At 39.4% G+C, this 26,647-nt stretch overlaps 1 long non-coding RNA gene across 3 annotated transcripts in view; it reads left to right on the plus strand.

Annotated features, from left to right (window-relative positions):
• The window catches only part of LOC103352194 (uncharacterized), an 80,353-nt gene extending 59,220 nt beyond the window's left edge, over nt 1-21,133 (plus strand). The window contains exons 6-7 of one of the 3 annotated variants that reach the window (XR_007910633.2): nt 3,098-3,221; nt 3,447-4,259. This is a non-coding gene — a long non-coding RNA (uncharacterized lncRNA). Of the gene's footprint in view, nt 1-3,097; nt 3,222-3,446; nt 4,260-11,625; nt 12,110-20,318 lie in introns of those variants that run through there. The other 2 variants (XR_007910638.2, XR_007910636.2) reach the window with 2 other exon arrangements.
• Nucleotides 21,134-26,647: the final 5,514 nt, after the last annotated feature.

Raw genomic sequence — 26,647 nt, forward strand, 5'->3', positions numbered from 1 at the left:
CCTTCCAGGCCTCCCCAGCAGATGCAGGGGCCCAAGCACCTGGGCCATCTTCTGTTGCTTTCCCAGGCCATAGCAGAGAGCTGGATCAGAAGAGAAGCAGCCAGGACTAGAATTGGGGCCCATACAGGCGCCACAGCACCAGCCTTGCTTCTAACCTTTTAAAGAACTAATCCCAGTTCCTCATAAAATATTCGAAATAATTGAAAGGGAGGGAATCCCTCCATACTCCTGTTATGAGGCCAGCATCAGTCTAATTTGAAAACCAAAAAAAGATACAACAAAAAGGGGAACTATAGATCAATATCCCTTATGAATGCAAAATCCTCAACAAAAATCTACTGTGTGCTTTAGGCCCCCTAATATTTTATCTAGAAACCATTCTAATGGATATCCAATTTGGCACTATATCCAATTTGTGGCTTATTATTTACTTATTATATACACCTCATACATTGACAAAAATCAGGCAGTTTAAAATACCAATTTTTAAGCTTATTTTGCCTACTTCTATAAAAGCTCAAAGTTAAATTTTTAAAATAAATCGGATTTAAAACATAATAAGAGACAATTAAACTGCAGTTATCTGGAATCATTTAGTTAATTAATAATTTTGAGTCTTCTTGGCAAACAAAGCAAAATAAAGACCTATTGAAATACAGATTTCCTGTCATCCTAAAAAGAAATCTCCTGGGAAAAAAACAATTTATTTTTTCTGGTGCTAAATATCTAGCCAAAATCTGTCACATAAATCTTCATCTAACGGACATTAGGTAATATAGTGGGCAATGTCTTCAACTCTGATCTTCTGAAAGTACAGAACATTCTTCAAAAGGACATTTCTTCTATTATCTTTCTGTGAAAGCCAGGAATATAATGTTAAATCTCAACTCAGATAGGATGTTTCTCTGGAAGTTAAGATTATTGCCCTGGTAGTCATGGTCTGATGATTGACTTTAATTGGGAAATACAGCCTGGACATCCTCGAGAAGGAGGTGATGACTAGCTGGTGCCATCAAACATTATTCTGGAATATCCCATGTCTCAAACTAGTCTTGGGTGAGAGAGTGCGGAATGATTATCTGATTGATTATTCGGACAGGAGCCTATGCCAACGTTAGCCTTTCAGCTCACTAAAGGGGTTCTTGAACTTGGTTTACTGTGCTATCTCCTGGAGTCCATTTTTCATTACTGTTTTAATCAGTAATATCAATATGTTTATGGTCACAAATTCCATGTCAGAAATATCTCTGTTTTGAAAGATGTCTTTATTTATTTTCAAAGACAGAGTTACAGAGAGGCGGAGGCAGATTGACAGAGAGAGAGAGAGAAGTCTTCAATCTGCTAGTTCATTGTTCACTCTCCAGTTGGCCACAATGGCCGGAGCTGCGCCTATCCAAAGACAGGAGCCAGGAGCCTCCGCCAGGCCTTCCAGGCAGGTGCAGGGGCCCTAGGACTTGGGCCATCTTCCACTGCTTTCCCAGGCATAGCAGAGAGCCAGATTGGAAGTGGAACAGCAGAGACTTGAACTGAGCCTTATACGATGCCGACACCACAGGCAGCAGCTCCACCTGCTACGCCACAGAGCTGGCCCCTCAAAAATCTTTAATTGCCCTTTTTTAGTGGATTGAATTTTTTTTACATCTCGCTTAAAGACGTAACCATTTTACATATGTTGTTTTCTTTGCTCTGTTAACTCTACTTCCCAAGTGTATTTTAAAGGAGAGAAGTGTCATTCTTGCCCTTTCCCAATGGTGTGAATTTTTTGGCTTTGTGACCAGTTTATATATCCAAGTACAGAGATCTTTCTCTGGTGATAGTAAAGCCATGCTTCATACTTGCCCGATGAGAAGAAAACGCTAACAGTTAGTTTTTCACCCTGAGTACTACCAAACTGTCTTTTGAGGCTTTCAGAAAGGTCTTTGAGCTGTGGAGGGCTTACCTGCCTGAATTTTTCAGATGTAGCATCCAAAGTGTAACCCTATTTGGTACCTCTTCTTCTGTCTCTCTTTGGAGTAGTCCAAGAGGTACTTTTACAGTCTACAGTTGTATCCTGACAGATTTCCTTCCGTTGTCTTCTTCATCCCAATTTTATGTGTCTTCTGTCTTCAAGAGAATTGTTTTTAATTTCTGATGCAATATGAAATTCCCTTCTTTTTTCAGGTGAACTTAATGATTTAAAATTATGTTTTGTAATTACTAGGAATTTGAAGAAAGACAAGATGAGGACATTGCTTCGTATGCTACATCTGCTAACTTGCTCAAATTGTTCGTGATTTCTGTGGGATTTAGAATAGAAAAAAATAATGAACTGACTGTAAAAGGGATATTTGTGATGAGAAGTTGCAGAATCTGATTTTAAACATGACCAGATTTTACTTACAGAATAATATAAAGGATTTATTCTATTGATTCATGAAGCTGAAAATGAACAAACTTAACATTTAGATTATGATTTTCTATAGCTGTGATGTCTTTTTCATAGCTCATTGAGTATTTTGTAGAGTATAACTGCCTGTCCAGAAAATTCTCATTCAATGATTTTATATGGATCGTTTTATTTAGAAAAATAGTCATCAATTCTTTTTATATAGCAACTTTCTTACAATTAAGTTTTATTTTGAGATAATATTTTTTCTCTTTAACAGTACTTCTTATAACAGTAATGCTTACAGTAACTTAATAGGGGTGTTACATTTATAAATGGCAAAATACTATGAAGAGATGATACTCCATTTTAGTCTCACTATCTGCAACTGCAAGATTTGAGAGTTGTGATCTAAGAGAGTCTAGAGTTTGAGAGAAAACAGACCAATACTTTGCTTTCACAGACAATGTGGAAATGTATGTCAGACACCAGCAGTTCTCAAACATTTCCAACAACAAGTGGGCCCTCACCTGCACAGCGTAAAGAAAGACAAGATCCTGGGGCTCCTCCTAGCCAGGATTGCAGGGGTCGCAACTTAGTTTAATTCCTTGTTCTTTTCTCAAATTTTTCTCCTATGAGTCCATTTTAAACACACAAACATTGTCATGTCCGTTAAGAAAAACGATGTCATTCACTTGAATTCCTTTTTCTTTTGTTTCTTTTTTTCTCTAGTACAAAGGATCAGAACTTGAATGTAGATTATTCATAAGACAGATATCATGTTAAACAGGAATGTATGCTTTCAATATGAATAATGGTCTCTAAAGAAGAAAAAAGCAGCTGCCTTCAAACACAGGTGACCCAGTCAGCACTTTATTAATGACTAGGGGAACTCAGTTTCTTCTTCTGGAAAATGGAATTGATAATATTAAATATTTGCGAAGGGCTATTTGGATGTGGAACTGCATAAATTATATCCATGATATTGGTGCCTGATAATTGCATTTCCAATAGGAATTACAATTAAGACTCTTGCAATATGACATACTTTTGATCATTTTAATTTCCTTTGTGATTGCAGAGAATGATAATTCTTCAGGGGACTTGACTCCAATTTTCACATTACAAAAGAAAAGTATGGATAATGGAATAATGCAGAAATGGAGAAAGTCTTGATCGCCAATCACTTACTTCCTCCATTCCCATTTCTGCAGTGGGGATGCCACCTGTGTTCTGCTCATTATAAAACTTTTAGCAAGAGGCTAATGAGATGCAAAGCTTTCTATAAGACCAGCACTAGCCTTCCTATCAAATCATCTGAAATATTTATTTGCCCTCTTGAATAATTGATAGGGGCATCAGCTCTCCCGGTCAATTGATTTATTAAGGGACTGTTTGGAATTAAACAGCTTAAAGATATTAGATTTAGCAGTGATCTTGCTTGTTAGCATATTCATTTACCTACGGGAGCCCCCATTAGATATTGTTAATACATGACGTTTCCAGTCACGGCCTGGATCTCCTCAAATTGCATTAACGCCAGGCTGTTTAGCCACAGAATAACAGGTTTGATTGAGTGCTTGGGTTTGGTGTAATTAGATTTTCCTAGAAAAGGGGGGACTACTTTAATGCCATGTGCATTAAACGAGATATGTCATCAGCATTACTGTAATTGGCGAACAGGAGTGCCAGAGACCTGGCTGTGTGCGAATGTTTGTGTTTATGGCTCACCCGTCCATTCTCAGAGATGGCACATAATAGCCATGGTTACTTACATATGCATGACCCTGACAGGAAAAAAAGGAACTGGCCTCTTTAATAAGCATCTCTTTTGAAAAAGGTGGAAAATTCTATCCTGAGTAATGGGATCAATTTTTCGTTTGTTAAAACTGCCAATTATTTCTCTTACTGAAAAGGTCATATGGCTGGTTAATCAATGATGAAAATAGTATGTGAATGCATGAGGATATATTCATGTATTTGATTTGCATTTCACTCTTAGCCTATCTGCTTCGGTTTCTGGCTGCTGTTCTGATTAGGGGCCACAACCACATCAGCAGAATTATATTTCACAAACTCTTTGTCCTAGGAATTGCAGTTTCTTATCTACAGAGGTGTATAAAGGAAATAAAAAGATTTATGGTTACTTTTCTGCCTTGAAGTTGATTCATATTGTGTACAAACTGGCACCAACTTTGCACATCACAGGACAACACTGTCCCAAATGTTCATCTGTGTAGTGAGATAATTTAGGAAGGTGAATGACACTGGTCTTGGACAAATGGGAAGGGAAGTCAATTTTTCTTTTGCATTTCCATTTTTTTTAAAGTAAGTCAAAAGTTTAAGAAGGCAAACTCTTTTTCTTCATAAAAGGCATGTTAATTATTTAAAAGACAGAGAGTGAAAGAGAGATAGGGAAAGGAAGATAGAGGGAGAGAGAGGGAAGGAAGGAGGGAAGGAAAGAAGGAAAGAAGGAAAGAAGGAAAGAAGGAAGGAAGGAAGGAAGGAAGGAAGGAAGGAAGGAAGGAAGGAAGGAAGGAAGGAAGGAAGGAAGAATGACTAGATAGCTCTCTTCTCTGGTTCACTCTCCAAATGCCTAAAGCAGCCAGAGCTAGACCAAGCCAAAGCCAAGACTCAGAAACCTAATTCAGGTATCCCGTGTGGATAGCACCGCCCCAGGTCCTTGAGTCATCATCTGCTGCTTCCCAGGGTGCACATCATCAAGACATTGATGGGAAACAGAGATGAGATGTGAACCTGGCACCCTGATAGGGGAGGGGGACATCCCAAGCACTGGCTGTGCCACAATGCGTGCCTCCCTTTTTTCATTTTTATTTACTTTCTGTCATTTCCAAGATTACAGAATCTTTGGATTTCATCTCAGTTGTCTGCAGCTTAAACTGAGATGTCTCACTTGGCCTTCTTTTCTGAATTGCATTTTGTGCCTTAAATTGGCAAAAAAAAAAATACATTCTTCATGTCCTTAACACCTTGATTATATAAAAAAGATGACATTTCATTACATAGGTGTTAATAAGTATTAAGAGAATTTGCAGATCAGTTTCTCTACAAAGTATATACAAGACATGGCCACATAGGCTATCTCATTCATTGCTATCTGAGGCTTCGGAAGATCAAACCACTTCTCTAAACACATTGTTGGCAGAGAAGAATTAGAACTTGAATAATTTCTGTTTCCATGTCCTTCCCACTTAGAGTAAGTAAGCTAGCACATTAGTAAAATTAATAGTTAACAGGTATTGACCAAAGTGACTGCTTAATGCAAACGAGGAGTTCAAATAAGGTTAATTTTTTGATCAAGGGCCATCAACTTGACCACTAAGTAAGATTGATTTTAAGAATAAAAGTAGTTTGGAGCAGAGATAATCACAGTTTTCTTGTCTGAAGTTTGATATTTGGGGGAGACAGTTTAGAAAGCCCAGTAAATGTCTTATCAATGACACCAGAGTAGCAGCAGTCGGGGAACCACAACATCTCCAAATGTCTGTACCAAATGCGTGGGGTGTTGGTAGTAAAGGTCATCTGTATACCAAGAACCCTTGCATGGAGGAACCATACAGAATATACGGTAGCATGGAAAGCAACACTTTGCTCTACCTCTGGTTATTTTGCTCAGTGGAAAAGAGAGAGAAGGAGGTTTCAAGAAAGCAAGACTTGCCCCCAACTTGCCCTAGCAGTTAAGACAACGACTGAGGCACCATGGGGCTCTGGCCCTAGCTCCTGATTCCAGCTTTCTGCTAATGCAGACCCTGGGAAACAGTGGTGATGGCTCAAGGACCTGAGTCTCTGCTGCTCCTGTGGGAGATCTGGATTGAATCCCCAGCTCCTGGATTTGGCTCTTGTGGACCTTTGGGGAGTGAATCAGGAGATCTCTCTCTCTCTCTCTCTCTCTCTCTCTCTCTCTCTCTCTTTCTTCTTCTTCTCCTTCTCCTTCTCCTTCTCCTCCTTCTCCTTCTCCTCTCTCTCTCTTTCTCTATCTCTATCTCTGTGTGTGTGTCTTTTTCTGCTTCTTAAATAAATAAAAATAGTTGTCTGTAATTGAATTCCATTGACCACTTATAGGATTAACTGGATCTTGTTCAGTTGCAAATGGAATTCCTGGAAAGATATTTGCATAATTTTCTCTCAACTTATGATGGCATTCTAGATCTCCAAAGGGACTTCTCAGAGCAAAATGATTCCTCAATTTTCAAAAAATAAAGAATGAGGTACATCAGTGATTATCCACGGTAAAAGTGATGTCAAATGGGAGTAAAGAGGTGTTTGAGGCTATCATATTCCATTAATTTATCATATTATGATAATTTTATTATTTTTATCATTTCCCAAACATGTAATGGGATATGATTTCCCTAATGTTGGTTATGTGGTGGGTTTGTCTATTAATACAGAGAGTAACAACGATGCCACTTCCTACAAGTACAGGAGTTTTTAGGGGGAAGTCAGATTAGAAATCAGAATTGATGTAATTTATTTTTGTAAAATACTCTTACTTATGTAAGGGAAAGCAACGACTTTTAGTAATGAGATTATAAACTGGCTTGTATGCAAAGTGTTGTTGAAATAGTTCACAGCCTCATAAGAAAGAAAATTGTTAGCATTTAATTGGGACACTTCGACAATGTTTATTTTATGTAAATATGAAAATTTTGCAACTCCCTAGAAACATTACTGCTCCATCACACACATACATGGCCAAGCTTCATGGGCATGTGGCCAGAGCAAGTCCTTGTACACAGCCAGGTAATACAGGTTTGGGATAAGTGCCTGGTCCATGGTGTCTTAATTCAGGGCAGTGAATAGATCATCCTTGCTCTGCTCTGCTCTGGCAGCATTGGGTGCGTTCAGAGGGCAAACTGACACGTACAAGCCCAGACGCTGAGTGTCTAACCATTGGATAAGGAGCATCACAATCTACTTCCAAGTCCCACATTTTATTTTTTACTGAACCCTGCAAACTAAGAGGCCAGTATTATACATACATAGTCATACAAAGGCTCAGAATGATGACTGTCATCAAGCACAAACTGGATCACAACCTCACAAATCCTCAGTGATCTTGGTTGCTAACAATTTAGACTGAGAATAAAGCTTACACTGGTTTAGTGATTTGTCTACATTTACAGAATTCCCTTTATATATTTGTTGTTAACAAGAAAGCAATTCAATGCTAGTCAAGTGCTTAGAGATGGTGGTTTGATGAGTTAAACACCTTTCTAGCATTTGGTTTCCCCATGAGCAAACTGGAGGTTTCTAATATTGCTGATGGTCAACAGAATGTTTAACATTTCTGCGAATACCATTTACTGTAATCATTATTACTCCTACTCTTTTTACATTACACTTGCGATTCTGGACCAAATAAGAATAATAAAGTGTCTTTCATTAATTTATGTCTCTACTGTCTACATGGCCCCTGATAGGGTTGACTGTATAATAAAGTGTCTTTCATTAATTTATGTCTCTACTGTCTACATGGCCCCGATAGGGTTGGCTGTACAACCATCAAGGCACTGGAACTCTTCTTTTTCTCCTCGTCCTTGCCTTGGGTCTTGTTCCCCAGCCCTTGAGTATTTCCTCTTCCTCCTTCTGTATTCCCAGTGTTCAATTCCATGCATGACCAATGCTCAGCATAGCTGTATGGGCCACAAATGAAGATGCTGTACACCTTTCATTTTACAGTTCTTCCAAAAATAACTTGAGCTATTTTTTATAAGCTACTGCTAAAGATATTTGGGAAAGAATCTATATAAATATTTGGCAATTTCCTTTGAGGGCTATCTACCTGGGTGAATATATTGTCATTGAGGGCTTTTTTCCCTTTTAATTAAAATGATTTTCTTCCTTGAATCTTCATAAGTAACCCTGAATCATCTCACTGTTGGTGAAGTTGGGTGATCTATGGCTGGACACAGTCCCCTCTCTGGGCCTTCTGGGTTGTAGTTACTCTTTATGAGACCAATAGGTGACAGAAGTCCATGTTTCTAATTCTTGGTCTGTTCTTCAGCTGCTCTAATCCCTATATTCCATATTTGTGGAGTTCACTTATTTCTCTGTTCTGTGACCCTATATTCAGAAGGCATCATTCTGCTTATTTCTCACCATTTCTTCAATTTGTCAGAGACTTTTTGAATTATGCTCCCGTATTCTAGAGTTCCAGCCTACCTTCTGCATTTGGTTCAAAGCACAGACACAATGAATACATTCCATGTACAAACATGCCTACATTTTTGATTATTCGTGTTGTAGTGTTATAAAAAGTATTGTAAAGTAAGAAATCATACATGGGTGTGCGTGTTGATCTCTGTATCTCCAGGAAAATAGAAGAATGGATGCCTATGTGCACTTGTGCGTGTGGACTTATTCTTCTGAATTAAGGACACAATTTAACGAAGTGACATGTTTCAACTAAACTGCACATTTAGGCTTGTTACACTTCCTCTGATCTATCCCACCTATTCGAGGGATTTAGATTATGTCAAGCACATCACTGAATCAAATATGCAGTGCATGTTGAATTGAACATACTGCTGCTTAAATCCATTTTTTGATGTTTTATTTAGAAGGGCAGTTCTCATTGAACATCGACAAACTGAAGGAAATGAATATCCTGAAGTATTCATTTTATTTTCCAGGTAGACAAAGCATTTCACTTTCAAGGAATAAAGGTCCTCCTCTCTCCCTAACTCTTCATTCAGATCAAGAGTGATCTCAACTTTGGCTGCACCGAGTATTTCTGTTTGTGTGTGTGTGTGCGCGCGTGCATGTGTACATGTGTGGAGGGAGACGAAGCTTGTTGTCTATGGTGGTGACAACAGTCAGCGAAGCCAGAGCCTTAATCACTGTTTACTGATTTAGTCCATTTTACTAGCAGCCAGTGCTTTTCCAGAGAGCTGTTTTCCTGGCGGGGTGCAAAGACTGCTTTCAGGGGCAAAAGTGCGTGTCTCGAAGCCATTTTGCTCCCTGTCCCTGGCACTGTCTTGCCACCCCTGGCAGGACCACTGCGCCAAGGCAATGGGCCGATGTGTCAGCCTCTGCCTCCGACGGCTCTCATCTGGCGGTGGTGTTAATGAGTGCTGGATAAAGGCAGGAGACAGGGCACAGAGGACCCAACGGGGCAGCAAAACAATACTGCTGGCAGGCAGAGCCAACACATTTCACACTGGGTCTCTGCTCATGTGGTGAAGAGAATTGAAAATGACAGATCGAGGATTTTACCTTCCCCTCTGATACGCTCTTCTGTTTGGTTTGTTTCCATTGCTTTGCGTTGTGTGACTGTTACTGTTGTTGCTGTCTCTCCTCTACACTTTTCCTTATAACTATGTAGGTTACACCTGAGACAATAGGTTACACACAGGAAATAAAGAGTGCCAGTTAGGAATTGCTCATGAGTCTTGAACATTTTTGCCATCACTTTTCGTAATCTCTTTTCCAACTCCTTTATTTGCCACAGTCACCACCTGAACTCCTGCACTGATGGACAAGTTGAGATAATTGTGGGAGGTGGGTGGACCAATCTGTGCACTTAAGGCTGCAGGGAAAAGCCAGTTGGGTGGTCCAAGCTTGGGTAAATCTCTGCCAGTGTCAGGGTAGGCTCGTGGCCATCAGGGGTAGGCGTGCCTGGGCTCTCCTGGAGTTAGTCTGAGGACCAATTTAAGGGCTGCAGTTCACACCATCCATAACTTTCTTAGAAGCTACTCGTGACGAGAGGACCGTCACTTTTCAGAAGGGAGGGTTGTCATCAGTCCTGGGCCTGGAAGTTTCAGGAGCATAGGTGTAAACTGCAGACAGGAGCCAGGGCTGGTCCCAAGCAGGCATGTCAGCCCCAGGAGGCTCGCCGTCACAACCCCCAAGGGAAAATGTCCTTTCTCTCACCGGCTCCTCACGTGTCTGCTGTTGACTCAGATGCTTGGGGGGGGGGGGTGTTGTGTCCAGTTCTGTGCTCTCTGCATTTATTTATTTGAAAGTGTTATTTTATTATGCCCCTTAAAGTGTCCGGCATTAGGTGAAAAAGTCGTCATTGAAATCATCAGTCTTGACTGATGTGAGAAATGAGTGGCTTGAGGCTTCGGAAGCAGCCCAGCAGCTAGACTTCTCCATCACACCCAGGGCCCCTAGTCCCAGCAGCAGACTTTATGGAGATGCAGGCAAGGTGGATCATTTCTCCTTCTGGGTAGATGGTCTCCCTCGCCACTTAAGAATTATTCCCACGTTCTCCTCATCGACCATGAGTTGATCTGAGAGATTTGAGAACACTGTGACTGCCTGCAGAGTACATTGGAAACACTCCTGGCACACTCCACTCACTACCTTAAAACAGTCCACCCATTCTTGAAACACCGGCTTGGAAAGCAGGCTGCTTTTAACCTGATCATATTTATAGGGACCTGGCCTAGTGAAGTTCTCCTTCCCAGCCCCAGTGAAACCCCTCCAGATTATCATCACTAATAGTAATAACAGCATCCATAAAACCTGCCTCGTGCCTTCTTAAGTGCGAGAAGCCATCAAATGATGTTTGTTTTGAAGGACTGAGATTTGGAAAACCAGAGAAACATCTGGTAAAGTGACGTGTCTATTCTTGTGTCATCTTACTCCCAATCATGACTGTCACCTGAGTGGAAAGGAATTGGTTCCCCACGTGGTAATATGATGTGCAGCTGAACACCTCCCAGATGTGCATTGTCAGAGGCTTCAGGGCAGAAGCACACACTCAAACCCCATGTTCAGTTCTCTGTGATTGTCAAGGTGGGGGACACCACGTAGAGGGCTCTGACCCCCCAGGGACACTGTTACTGCTGTTAACCGCTTGACTTGAAAATTCTGAGCAAAGCTGATCCAATACAATCTATAGACATCTCTCGAAAGTGCACATACCCCTAAATGAGGTGTGACAGTGTGACACTACACACTGCTTTCTGCATAAGGGCTGAAGTAGCACAAGACTGTCTTGCTTTGCACAAATCTCTAAAAATTGCCTCAAGTTTGAAGTTTTCATTTTCTCTTTTCCTACCCAAAGTAGATAATATTTGATGAGAGAGAGAGGGAGAGAGAGTGGGGGCGGGGGGGAATAAGAGAACGAGATCACCTTTAAGGCTTTTCTTTTCTCTTTCTTTCAAATGACACAATAGAATTTTTTCCTAAAGTTGTATTAGGGATTCACTTAAGCAGAAATGAACTGTAATATGCAAATAGTTCTAATTGGACTGCTAATAGAGCGTGTCTCTGTTGTTTTTTTGTAGGGAGTTTTATGCCTATGTAATCAGTGCAGACAGCCGTTAAGTAAATGAAGAGGCAACTAACAATGTCAGAAAAGAGACCGGGCGGTTCCGGCTGACACTACCCTAATCTTCCAGGACCCATTAAATGGCAGTTTCAACGCATTACCTACCATAACATCCTTGAATATCACTGATTTTATTTGCAGTATCAAACATTCCATTTCATGCCCCATTAACAATGGGAGCCTGAGCTTTTTGACGCAGCTAAACATTTTACTAACTACCTGGACTAAGTAACCAATTAACTTTTGGAGACAATACGGCCAATTAAGCGCGAAAAGGTAAGGCTGTCATCCCCCACGAAAATTGAATTTCCTTTTCCTGATGGCACTTATTGTCGCCGCTCAATTGTTAATGGGGATTCAGTCCCTATTAAAGTATGAAGGCAAAGCAGAATGGAGAAGTTCAGAGGACTTGGTTCCTAAAGAGTAGGTCACAAGGTGTCCCAATTGGCCACTAATTCAGTTAACTTTTCTTTATGCCAGATTACTTATTGGATGTGACTATAGCAGGGCTCGAGTATGACATTCTGTGATAGTACATTGCACAATCTGGTAGCTTCTGGGGAACCCAGGGCTGTAGTTTTAAGGCCTTATGTGAGAGGTTAAGGGAAAAAGAAATGATTGGGTACTTTCTTCGTGGGGAGAGGCAGTGTTTCTGACAGCAGAAATATCAGTGTTGGACGAGATATACAAGATATTGCCCTGGTTATCACCAGTTTGGACTCTGCGGGGAGAAAAATAAACCCATGTATGGAGAGGTGTGCTACAAATTAGACCTCTGTGGTTTGGGAAGTCATTTTCTAAATGGCAGATGAGGTCTCGGGTGGTGATTCTGCTCCATGGATTTGACTCCAGTTGAATGGAATGGAGCACAAGTAATGAACTTGGATATCACATTTTGAAAGCTTGAGGCAAACTTCATCCCTCTGGTAGGAGTCTTTCATCTTTAAAGTCACAGAAGATACTTTATCCTGGAGGGAATCTTCTATAGGCCGCGTATGAGTGAAGACATGAAGCTTGTATATACAGTCATAGCCTAAATGTTCAACTCAGAGTCAGAGATCTGGTGAAAAAAAATACATCCACTCTGTGAAAATGAGATTTTTCTAAATGTGAAGAGAAATCAAGAATTTTGAGAAATGAGGAAAAAATAGAATCCCAATGCTGATTATTTGACATGCATTCTGTTATGAAAATGTTAAGGTTTACAAATTCAATTTTGTCCACCCAGTCTGAGAGTGGCACAGTTTTTTGACATTTGCTTAATGCTTGTTCATATATACTCAAAATCTGTATCTGAAACTCTTAAGTAAAGCAATGTTCAAAATTGTTCTCAGAATCATTAATTTTAGTTTTAGTGGTAAATGTGTTTGGTGTTTGGTACCCACATAATGACTATTGAATTGCCATGAGAAAAATATCCAAGTATTCTGTTGTTATGTTAGTATTCTAGGTCATAACTTTTTCTTCTTTTTCATGTTTTTTTTTTTTTTATGCCAGATTCTATGGTGATAGGAAGCAGAAGCCAAAAGTTTAATGTCATATCCTTTCAAGTTTAATTACTTTTTGAAAAATTTCATATGACTTGTTGCTTCCGAAGAAGACTTAAATAAGGAAGGGCACTTCTATCTTAGTATGGATCAATTAATAATGTTGATTAAAATTTCCTTTTGAAATTTTCCCCGCATTTTAATATCTTTTCTCAAGAGACACAACTTTCTTTACAGAAGTGATTGCTGTGGGTTATTTATTTTAGCCATTTTCCCATGGCAGTGGATGATTTTAAAATGATTACAATAGTTTGAACTTCCTGTTATTTAAGATAGAGGAGTAAAGCCAGATCTCAAATGCTTTCCATTCCCCCCCTCCCAACATGGCTACATGAGAATAATGAAAACAAACAAGCAATGACAAAATTACATGAGCAGCCCTCAAACTGTGGAACAGGATGGTGGCCAGAAGCTTCCAAAACCCACGTCACTAAGGAAACATGGCTGCAAAATGCCCCAAGCCACTGACCATCTGCTGGAGCTGGGGGTGGGGCTGCAGAACTTTATCATCTGCTGAGGTAAGGATGTGGCTGATGGAATTTGGGCAACCCATGTGTGTTCCTTCCAGCCCTCAGCACTACGACAGGAGACTCCAAGTCTTTTGCTTCTGAGGCTAATGAGGAGTGAAAAATGAAGAGAAAAGTGATTAATCTGTGTTATCTCAGATGAAAATAAGACGCTGGAGCCCCTCCTGCTAGGGTAAGACACGTCCCTGAGAATCCAACCATGACACTGGACCATGAATAGGAGAAGAAAGCATACGCCAGGTCTAGCCAACAAGGCTGAATGCAAGTCCCATCCTCAAACCTCAGGCTGTGAACAACCAACCCCTTCCTCATTCTGCAGCTCTTAGGAGAAGACAAATGAAGTGTGTTGGGGCTGGCATTGTACCATAAGGTAGTAAGTCACCACCTGCAACACCAATATGGATTAATGTTCCTACTGCTCTACTTCCAATCCAACTCCCTGCTCCTGGGAAAGCAGTGGAAGGTGTTACACGTGCTTTTGTCCCTGCCACCCACATAGGGGACCAGAATGAAGCTCCTGGCCTCTCCTGGGCCTAGCCCCAACCATTGTAGCAATTTTGGAAGTGAACAAGCAGATGGAAGGTTTTATTTTCTCTATCTCTTTCTGCTCTTTCTGTACTCTGCCTTTCAAATAAAAAAAATTAAAAAAAAATGGAATGTGTTGTGGGATATTTGTGGAGAAGCCTGACTAATTATATGCAAAGCAGATATAAGAACATGTAGATGCATTAATCAATAAACAAACAATTTAGAAGAAAGCATAGGTAAATTTTGAACAGGTAGATCTTCCTAATAAACACAAAATTCACACAATTGAAGAGAAAGCTAAATACCTTTGACTAATCATATTCTTATAACAACAATAACAACAGTTGACATGTATTACAATTTATAGTCTGCTGAAGATAAAGCCAACTTAAGGGAGGAAAGTATCATTGTGTTCTTGGAATCATTTGTATGCAATTCATAAAATCTGTACTCTATATACTAATAACTAAAAGTAAAAGAAAGTAAAAAAAGAAAAAATAATTTATCATTTGACACACATCTTTTTAAAATTCCTATTGACTCAATGGATCCTGTAAGATGGAAAACTAGCCACCTATAAAGAAATGCATATGTATGGCCAAGAAATATATCTAGTTTCTCAGTTTTACCCAGTTTAAAAAATTTCAAATCAAAGTAAGAACAGGTTACCATTTTTCCTCTCTTTGGTTAGAGAAATGCAAGGACAGTCTCTTTCCAGAGCTATAGTTGGTGGAGACTAACTCCTTCCTGCAAACGTTATGTAGGTCAATTTGCTGGTTCCTTTCTAGGCTCCACAAAAGTGCTGTGTGGTGAGTTCTGGAAGTCACACACACACATACATACCATGCATATAAAAATATTTCCACATATAATTTATATATGCATGAATTTTCACAAACATAATATTTAAAAATATGAGTAATTTTGCCAACAATCAAAATATCTGTCAATTGGGGAGTGTTCAATTATGATAAGCTGTACTGAGGAGAATGATCCCTGAATATGCCAAGTGAATAAAATCAAATGTCCCATGATGTATACAATACTATTGCTTTTTTCTGATGTACACATGGTATTTTGCATTGGATATGCACATAAGTACACATTTGCATTTCATATATATTTTATTTTCACTATCGGTATAAATACAAACACATATTACATATAAATATGCACATTTTATCCTCTCATACTTTGGAGAGTGGTTATGATTTCTGGAATAATGAGTAAGAAGTTAGCTTTGCCAGTCACTCTGAGGACCTGGTGAGTGTTGTTGACAGGAGAGAGGCCTCTGCTGTTTTGTGTGCATGTGCTGAGTTTTTCAAGTATGCATATGCATTCTTTCACATTATAAATTAAGATCAACATCGTTAATGAGAGTGTTAAACTTACAGGGACTTTTGCCTTATTTGACTGTTTTCTCCTTTGCATTTTTCACTAGAAACTCTCAAAACTGCTCTTTCTAGTTAACAGCTTTTTTTCTTGCCACCTATATGGTTTTTGAGTCATAGCAGGAAAATGGAGAAATCCTTGCCTTTCCTACCTGGATGGCCTGAGATAACTTAGCTCCTTGGGTGTTCTTTGAAGTCTTCCTGTGCCCAGGACAATGGTAAAACACAAGCATGTTTTTCCCCCAGGAACCCATACTTTAGTGAGGGGGGCATATTCCAATGACATGTACAAAAGATCATAACAGGGTGAGATCAAGGGTCTTTTAAGTGCACTTGGAAGACTGCTGTGACAAGATATAAATAAGATGCCTAATCATGTTTGGACTTGAATAACATTTAGCTTTCTGAATACTACTTTGTGATTAAAAACCAAATTTAGTTCTCATGTAACAAATTTAGAAAAATACAGACAAGTCTAAAAATGCCCTGGGTTGAGCAGTGCTGTCTTGCATTTTCAGGGAACATTTTAAAAGGGAGTGAAGGTGAAGAATTGACACATGATCAAGGCTCAGGCCTCAGAGGACGACTTCAATTCCATCACTGGAAAGCATTTGACCATGAACATTTCCTCATGGCAGTGAACCATCTTTGAAAGCCTAACACACATGATTCAGTGATGTAATATAATGCAACTGCACAGCTAGTGGATGCTGGACAATTAGTTTGAATATTATGTGTTTCACATTCCCAGATGCTTTATATCATCTTCCCTTTGCAGACACCTGACTCACATGAGGCCTTGCATCCAGCCTTATGTGAGGCTGCACTAGCTCTGAGGAGGGAAATGCAGAGATGGAGGTGGCTGCGTGGCAGCTTTGGAAGAGAGAATGTACTTGCTGGACCCTGTAATGGTCCATTCACAACCCCGTGGCTTCACAAAGATGACTGTGTCACCAGGGACACTGAGGGTCTTGGATACACACTGCCAGGGGAAAACCTGCATCATCAAAATGAGTTGAGGATGTGCTGTTAAACCTGAAGGCCCTAGCACATTATTTTTGTCTGTGGAAGTTTGGAATCACAACAGTATACAAATAGGAGAAGGGAAAGAACCTGAAGTCCATTCCAGAAAAGACTACCGTGATGTAGATACACAGCTGCCCAGGCTGAAAGTAAGCAATGGAGGTATGAAAAGACAGTAGCAGGTTGTCAGGTTGTCAGGCACCAGGTGGGGCTCAGTGATTGGCGAGATTGTTCCTAAAGCGTTGTAAGTGAAACAAAGAGCCCTAGAGAATCTCGAGTTTCAGGCCTGTGTAAGTTTCTAACATGATCTTGACATATATGGATAAATGAGAAGGGGAAGAGAAGTTAAGAAAGCATATAATAACAGAGGTGATTATTCAGAGAAGTTGATGAATTACTATGTGATGTAAGACATCATTGAGTCTCCAAAGATTTTTCATCAGCAGAGGAAAGGAAATACGATCATGTGATTGAAGAAACTGGAAGCTCAAGGCCTAGCATCTTGGTTATCTAACCTCAGGCTTCTAGATTCCATCAGGAGTAAAATGGCTGAGTTTAAAGAAGGCCGAAGCTGTAGACCAGGACAGAAAAGAGTGGACATGAGCACAGCTTAATAGTACTGAGGAATGACTGCTGAGAGCTGAGGACTTTTCAGGAAGAGGGAATACAAGACCCTTGAAAGTTCTGAGGATGAGTAGTGTCATTGGACCCAGGCAATTGGAGGAAATGGAAGGGGCAACTCAGGTATTTTTTTGTTGCAGGATTGAATTTATTCAAAGTCACTTAGATTGTAATAATGAGGTTCATTTAAGACCTGAGTCTTGCTGAAATAATATGGTTAAAGTCATGAAACATTAAGATCATACTTGCCATAACAGAACCTGTTTGGACTATTATTAATCTAATCTCATAAGTGCACATAATACCCAAGCAAGCAAACCAAAGCTTTGAGTTGGGTTTATGCTAATAGTAAGAATATCTTGTGGGCTTTTTGCTGGGATTCTTGGTCCCATTAAGCAATTACTAGTGGCTCGAACACTAGCCCACATGTCGCTATTTTTGGTTAGAGGATTTTCTTCTTGCCTGACTAAATCTTTCATTGAAATGCAGTGGTGCTCCATGCGTTTGAGTTCTTCATTGACAATGCACAGTGATAAGTATTCTTCCTGTAAGTCAGCAGTTGTAGGAGCTGCTGAACCACACACATTGTGCTGCTCATTGGTCGCATTCTGCCACTGACAGGACACCCTTGTGTAGAGGCACAGGAAAGACTTGGAGACAATAAGAAGTCTTCTGCATTGTATTATAACCACATCTTTATTAGTAGTCACCCCATGCAATGATATATTTTAAGTAGTTCCATTGATTCATTGGTGTTTTAATTAAATGTTCTATTTAAAGTTCTATAGCAACTTAAAGTCTAAGCTGAAACAAAGCAACATAGCTAAGTTCCTGCTACAGTGATTATCAGGAATAAATTTAAAAGTTCCAAATAAAATCTTGATGGTGATGATAACACTACCACAAATAAGAATTCATAACATTGTTTACATGGAGTTGAAAATAGGAAAAATTACTGGACTTTAAGAAAAACAGATCCATGTTTGAAAATTCTTGAGTCATTTTTGATTATTATTATTGATATAAAGGACATTTTCCATAAAATCATAATGGTATACAAAATCCATATGTAAGTTTTCCTCAAATCTCAGAAAACAAGTGTGGAGAGATTATCACAGGATATTGACTAAGTAGACAGTCTATTAAAATCATAATAACAGAATTCATGCCATAATTCCAGCATCAGTTCACTTTATAACCCTGGTAAATTTACTCATTCTGTTAATGCTTCAGATTTAACTGTTAAAAGTGCACAATAATTGTACTTACCATACAAGGTTATGTTGAGAATTAAATGAGATCCTAAATTGAAGAGCTCGCCATGTTAGTTTAGTAATTTTTAAGCAAGTGCTTTTTTTTAAACTTAGACACTAAACTAATGGTACAAGTTAATTAATATGTTTATAACATCACAGACAATGGAAGCTCCTTTATTTTCCCCACTAGAATGGAGTCAAAGATATATGAGGGGTGTGTGTGTGTGTGTGTGTGTATATGTGTATAGATTTTAATGTACCTTCATGGGAAGTACCAGAGTCTCTGAGAAAATGTCTCATGCTGCTAACAATCTGAAGTGAATAATGTATCTTTTGAAATCACTGATAAGACTAAAGGACCCGTTGTCTTAATTACTTGTAGAAATACTTAGTCATCAAAATTTTAATTGGGGCCGGCGCCATGGCTCACTCGGTTAATCCTCCACCTGCGGCACTGGCATCCCATATGGGCGCCAGGCTCTAGTCCCGGCTGCTCCTCTTCCAGTCTAGCTCTCTGCTGTGGCCCAGGAGGGCAGTGGAGGATGGCCCAAGTTCTTGGGCTCCTGCACCCACGTGGGAGACCAGGAGGAGGCACCTGGTTCCTGGCTTCGGAGCAGCGCAGCATCAGCCATAGCAGCCATTTGGGGAGTGAACCAATGGAAGGAAGACCTTTCTCTCTGTCTCTCTCTATATATAACTCTACCTGTCAAATAAAAAAATAAATAAAATAAAATAAAATAAATTTTAATTGAGCAAGTATCTTACATGAAAAAATATCTCCTTCCCACCACTGCTGCACACTTTCAGAATGTTAAGCATCTCCTAACTTTCTTCTCACTGTATATGTACAGAAATTCTCTTTTATTTTTTTAAAACTTTTAAAAAATTTCTAAATGGAGAGAGAACGAGCTCCCATCCACTGGCTCACTCACTAAATGTCTACAATGCCTGGAGCCAGAAGGAGCCAGAAACTCAATCCAGGTCTTCCATATGGGTGGCAGGGAACTAACTACTTGAACTATCATCTGCTACCTCCCAGAGTCTGCACTGGCAGAAAGCTAGAATTGGAAACTGAAGCTGAGAGCTGAATGCAGTATGGGACATGACTGTCTAAATGGCCAAGCCAAATGCCTATACTACTGTGACCTATAACATGACATGGTCATAAAACTCAGAATGTCAGTGTAAAATTGGTGACATTTGCAGTTTCTTGGTTATGTTAAGTGATATCCTGCTGGTTAAAAAAAAAATACGCTCCCAAGACTGAATTGCACAGAGAAATTGCAGAAATCCTTATTAGGCTACCACTTTACTAGTTTAGCCATTCAATAGGATCCTAAGGATAGAAAGGGGAAGAGAATAAGCAAAAATAAATAAAAAAATAAAATAAAATAAAATAAAATAAAATCCAAGCCCTCAGCAGTCTTTCTCATAGTCAACCTATACTTTTCAAACATACCAACAAATCAACTAACAGCAATTAATGCATACTTGTCCTTTCTTTTCCTAGGGAGGCTTCAGCATTACAGTTTAAAAGTTTTGATGGTTTTCTCTCTGCTCTTGAATTTAATCTTTGACCAACAAAGAAACACAGGTTAATTACTTTAGTCTTGCTTTTCAAAGTTAAGAATGATATTCAGTGATAGAAGTTTTAGGGGTTTAATAAGATAAGAGAAACACTATTTTCTATTATGAGATTTTGTAACTGTTCCTTTTCACTTCTTTCCCAAACTAAAGGCCTTGTTCTTTTCCTTAGAGCCTGGTCAGAATGGTAAACCATGGGACCCAAAGCCCAGCCTGCAGAAGCATTAAGCATTAAACATCGGCTTCCTAATAGGTCTGTAAAGTGCTTTGTTCCTGTAAATCATATGATGAGTAGTTCGGTGCTGTTGTTTATCTCGTTAGAGCAGCAGATGTGCCACAGATGAACTGAAATCTCCCTGCAGAGTTGCTGTATCATATCCTGAGAACATTCTGAACTTTCAACAAATTTGTGCTGCCATCCTAGGTAGCCATGCTTAAGTCTGCACAGGGGTTAAATGAGAAATACAAGTGTTCTGTTAAGTGTCTTCTGAGAGGGACAAAGCTTGGAGCACAAGGGGTGGGAGACAGGGATTCCCTCTTAGCCCTTCCCAGCCCTTTCCAGTCATGTTGGAGACAGGACAACAACTGAGGGGCTCAGAATCGGACTTCCCTGGAGTCTCACAGCCTCAGGCAGGGCCATTGACACTCCCCATTTCGGTTTTGGCTGTAAAAGTAAGTCCCTTTTCTGGATTAAGAAGTTTATTCTGACAGCTAAATAGATGAGAAGGGGGACAGCTCATGTTTTACCATTCTACAGCCCCTTTATCTATTTATCTATCTATCTAGCATCTATCTACCTGTCAACTATCTATCTATCATCTGTCTGTCCATGCGATACATTTCCTTCCTGACTTTTTTAAAATACTCGGTTGATAGTCTCTCTTCACTTGTTTTTCCTAGCTTAGGGAATTATCAGGTTTTGGATTCCATAATTCCACAAACACAGTCATTATATGGTCATTCTAAAAACTGCTCCATTGAGGTTTACGATACACAGTTTGATACATTCTGGCATCTATCTATCTATCTATCTATCTATCTATCTATCTATCTCTCCATCCACAAAACCACCACCACTATCAAGTTAATAAAGGAAACTATCATCCCCTAAGGTTTGAGTTTCCTCCTTCTCCTTTTGCCACTCCATGCCCATCCCCCACCCTCAACCAGTAACTGATTTGCATTCTGTCACTAGAAGTTAATTTGATCTTCCAGGCATTTATATAAATAAACTCATTCAATGTGCACTCCCTTTTCTCTGGATCACTTCACTCAGCACAATTGCTTTGAGATTTATATATATAGTTGCACACATTGAGAATTCATTCTTTTAAATTGCTGAGTACTAATCCATTTTATGGATATATATGAAATATTTGTAATGCAATTCTATAGTGGTGGGCTTCTGGGTTTTGGGGAGTTTGGGCCTTTACAAATAGGGCTGCCCTAAGCATTTGTATACAAGTCTTTTATAAACATATATGTGTATTTCTCTCAGGTCAAACTCTTCAGATGGGACAGTGGGAGCATCTGTTGGGTCAGGGTTTTTTTTTTATTTTTATTTTTTTGAGTGAGTGTTAAATTACTTTGCAAAGCGAATGTTCCTATTATATTCCCACCAAGAATATATGAGAGTTCCTGTTCCTCTATGTCTTCATCAACATTTCATATGGTCTGCTTCCATAACACCAGATTTTAGACATTTGAATTGAGTACATAGTGGTATTTCACTGTAGATCTTTTGTGTGTTTATTTGTCATATGTATACCTTCTTTCAAGTGTTTTTTCCCAACTCTTTGGCTCTTTTGTTTATGAGTTGTTTATTTTGCTGTGAGGAGCCTAAAAACCTTTCTATATACCCCATAAACTCAGTAAGGCTACTGAGGCCTCCTTATGACATATTGGGGCCAAATCTGGGCTTTCTGGTATGTACCACCTGCATTCTGAAAGAGCTGATGATTTCTCCTGTTTAGACCACATTCAGATGCCATGGTGCTAGAAGAGGTCACCCTTCTTAACAAGCCCTTGGTTGTCTGAGCAGTACTTGGAACTAACTGAAGGGACACTGGTGGGAGTTGATAGGCTATGCAAGTGATATTAAAAATCATCATATGTATGGAGTTCTGTGGAATATTGCTACTTTCAACCCCTTTTCTATAATGTCCTATCCCTATAGAGGATAGGACCAAAAGTTCATACACTCAGCCAAACTTAAAGCATTGCTCTATCTGAATGCACTTTTATTATAAACTATTAAACATTCCTAATAGTTGTTCCCCTAGAGTTAAAAATTCTGGAAATCTCTTGCCTCACAAGTACCTAATATGTAAGTCAAAATCTCTTTCTTGATATCCACTAAAGCTATAATGGAAGACCCTCCCCAGAACCTCCTTATTTCTATGGAGTTATGAACATCACTGTCAATAACTGACTAGTAGTTCATTTTTCAAATGACAAAATGCTGGAGAACTTTAATGTTCATTATAGGACCTAGATACCTGGTTTCATGGAGAAACACTATGGTCTTCTCAGAGATTCCTTTTCAAATCCCTGTCTGATAGATAAATCTATAAATGAGACTCTGTTGGCCCAAGCCTTCACTTGCCTTTACAAATATATGATCTTGCAGGAATTTCATAAGGGAGCAAGCCAGATCAAGGACACATACTCTCCAGGTGCAGAGAGCTACTCATGTGATATGGAACAATTTAAATCTGAATTTACATACACACAAAAGTAAGAAACACAGACCCTAACAAGTGCAGCTGCACATCATTCTTCCAACTCTCTTATGTTAATCGTGTGGGCACTTGCACTATTTTCTCCCCCCCCCTTCTTTTTTTTAACTTTTATTTAGTAAATATAGATTCCCAAAGTACAGCTTTTGGATTATAGCAGCTTTTCCCCCCCCATAACCTCCCTCCCACCAGCAACCATCTCATCTCCCACTCCTCTCCCATCCCATTGACATCACGATTCATTTCCAATTATCTTTATACACAGAAGATCAATTTAGTATATACTAAGTAAAGATTTCAACAGTTTGCACCCACTCAGAAATACAAAGTATAAAGTACTGTTTGAGTACTAGTTATATCATTAATTCACATTGTACAACACATTAAGGACAGAGATCCTACATGGGGAGTAAGTGCACAGTGACTCCTGTTGTTGATTTAACAATTGACACTCTTGTTTATGACGTCAGTAATCACCCTAAGCGCTTGTCATGAGCTGCCAAGGCTACGAAAGCCTCTTGAGTTCACAAACTCGGATCTTGTTTAGACAAGGCCATAGTCAAACTGGAAGTTCTCTCCTCCCTTTAGAGAAAGGTACCTCCTTCTTTGATGGCAGTAGCCCGTTCTTTCCTCCGGGATCTCACTCACAGAGATCTTTCATTTAGGTCATTTTTCAAATTATTTTCAAATATGGAGGCTCGTGCCCCACAAATAAGCATTTCCTCAACAAAATATGGTGAATGCTGAGACCCATAACAGCCCAAATGGAAAGGAAACAAGATTTACATCCCAAATGACAACCCCTGACCCAGGAGCTCACTTCTGGAGATGACATCATGGAAGATGACATGGTCTCATTTCACAACTTTATGCATGGATATGACTTCACCCTGAGCATCAGAGACAAACTCACAGGGAAACTAAACCCTCCATCCCAGTGAGTGCCATGCACTGCCTCTCCAAAGGCACACAATGGACATGAGGAAGTTTTGCTTTTACTCCTTTGATATTAGGATTCTATTGAGCTTCTGTGCTTGCCATTGGCTTAGTCCATGATCCTGGTGGGTAATTCGCTCTTTGCCAAGAGCACACTCTACTCTCCCACAGCTGGAGGGAAACTGGTGTAGGCTACTACCACTGCCATTCTGAGAGTTGAGGTATTGCTTTCTTTGTAATTCAACTGCATCATATAAGTCAACTCCTTGATCCAAAAGAAGACCATTCACTTCCCAGGGCCTTCTACTACCCTATCCAGTGAAGATCTCTCTCCCCATTTCTCCATCTAGGACCATTCTTTCCTCTTAGTTACATATACATATCATTGATGTTTACATCTACTCTTCTTACTTATCAGTTTGTACGCTCCAACTGACGGACCTGACACATTGATCATAGCATATTTTTGACACACTTTATAACTCCAACAAAATACTGTTAGATACCTCCAAAAGTGTTAGATCTACTTCCCTGCTAATGCCATACTAAAGGGAAATTTAGTTGTGGGATGAATTATGGTATTCTTTTTACTTCTAGTTGTATCCCTCTTTTCTGCCCTTAGAATAAAATGTTGCTTGTGCTTTTAGGGCAACTTATATTTTGCACTCTGAATGTTTCTAATATCATTACTTCAAAGGGTCCTTAATATGATGTCAAGATACCAGAGGGCCAATTATATTATTCATCATTTAACATTTTTCTGTATTTCATCATGCCATCATAACTTTGGGATGTTTTTGCTGGGAGGACTGCATCTCCCAGGGCTAGCATATTCCCAGAGGCTACTGTTCAAATGCAATCCATTCAGTCCAGATTCCATATCTACAATCAACTTTTTTATCTGTCTCTCAGGCACCAAGTCAATATCTCACCTACCTCAATTAAACCCGGGTCCTGGTACCAGATGATTTGGGACAGGCTTGATTTTCCAAAGACTCTTGGGTTTTTCCAAATTTCCAATCCTAAACCATGGGCCCTGCCCTGTCTTGACTTTTCTGGAGAATACACAATAAATGCTGTGGTCTATGACTTCCTCTCATTCTTTCTGGCTCCTGACCAGCTATGGTACTTCCCATTACGCATGCCATTCCTGTCATTTCAGGGGAATGGTGGGTAATGTTAAACTTTGCCTTCAGTGGCGTTGACCTTGCCCTGTTGCCACACAGTCACCCTTATAAATTAAGATCCAGACGCTGAAGAACTTCCTTTAACTTTTTAACTTTTATGTGTCTAGTAGAGTCTCCACTCACCTTTGTTTCTGCATTATATTTTCTATGTGTGCATAGATAGACAGGTTTATGTTGTCTTTCAGTATTTTATTTTATTTAAAAATTTTATTTATTTATTTATTTATTTGAAAGAGTTACACAGAGAGAGGAGAGGCAGAGAGAAGTCTTCCATCCGATGGTTCACTCCCCAGATGCCCGGAATGGCCAGAGCTGGGCTGATCCGAAGCCAGGAGCTTCTTCAGGGTCTCCCACATGGGTGCAGGGGCCCAAGGACTTGAGCCATCTTCTACTGCTTTCCTGGGCCATAGGAGAGAGCTGGACAGGAAGTGGAGCAGCCGGGTCTCTAACCAGCACCCATATGGGATGCTGGCGCTTCAGGCCAGGGCGTTAACCCACTGCCGCACTGTGCCACAGCACAGGCCCCTGTCTTTCAGATTTTAAAGATGTTCCACCAGCTTCTCACTTGCATTGTTTTGAAGACTACTACAGACCTACTTTTTATCTTGTTTTCTTATAGATACTTCTAAAATTTTCTTTATATTACTGGCTTTTAATTTATAGCTATAATTATAAACATTGCTATGCTTTTCTTTAAATGTCTTTTCCATAGACTTTCCTGAATCTTAAAACTGGGAGTTTATTATTTGAAAAATGTTATTTATTCAAATATATTCTCAATCTCCCTTCTCCCTTCAAATGTTCGGATTATGTTTGTATTAGTCTACTTGAATTGGCCTTTTAGCTAAATGACACTTTTTTAATTTTTTAACTCCAATTTTAGAGTTTACTAATTTACTTATTTTGGTGTAAGCACACTATTTGCAAGGCAGTTTCTGAATTGCAAAAATGATCTCCCACTCATGTTTTTGTAATTTCTGTCTTTGCCCATGGATTTTTGTCTGTCATACTCAGAGAGCTAGAAAGTCCAAAGATACATTTGCTTGCATTGTAGTGGACACATGAACAGCAGACAGGGAATGTACCTGGTCTATCCTGTAGGTGCATTCTTTTTTCATTTATTTGCTTTTCCTCATTGTGTCCAATTTTTGAGTATTTCTATTCTATTGATATATCTTGACAAACATTGATCCTTTTCTCTGCAGTATATAATCTGTTATAATTCCCACTACTGTAGACTGAATGTTTGTTGAGTTTTCTTGTTAGGATTAGTGCCCTTAAAGAACAATACCAGATAACTAGCTCTCTGTCTCCTCCCAGTAAGGATACAGAAAGAAGGTGGATGTTTGTACACTCATGAGAGTGGCCCCTCACCAGATGCCAAATCTACTGGCTCTTTAATTTTGATCTTGAGCTTGATCTTTGCAGCCTCCAGACCTATGATAAAGGAATGATTGTTTTCAAGTCACCAAATCTATGTTCGTTTGTTTTAGCAGCCTGAGTTGACTAAGACACCTGCCCAAGACATATTTGATCTTCAACATTGAAGAATTTTTGTCTTATAAATTGGATTTTGATCTTTATCTTTTTTTTCTTTCCATGTTTCTACTTACCATCTGGACATGTGGAAGATTTTATAA

The sequence above is a fragment of the Oryctolagus cuniculus genome, chromosome 12, assembly GCF_964237555.1.
Source record: "Oryctolagus cuniculus chromosome 12, mOryCun1.1, whole genome shotgun sequence".
NCBI classification, from domain to species: domain Eukaryota; kingdom Metazoa; phylum Chordata; class Mammalia; order Lagomorpha; family Leporidae; genus Oryctolagus; species Oryctolagus cuniculus.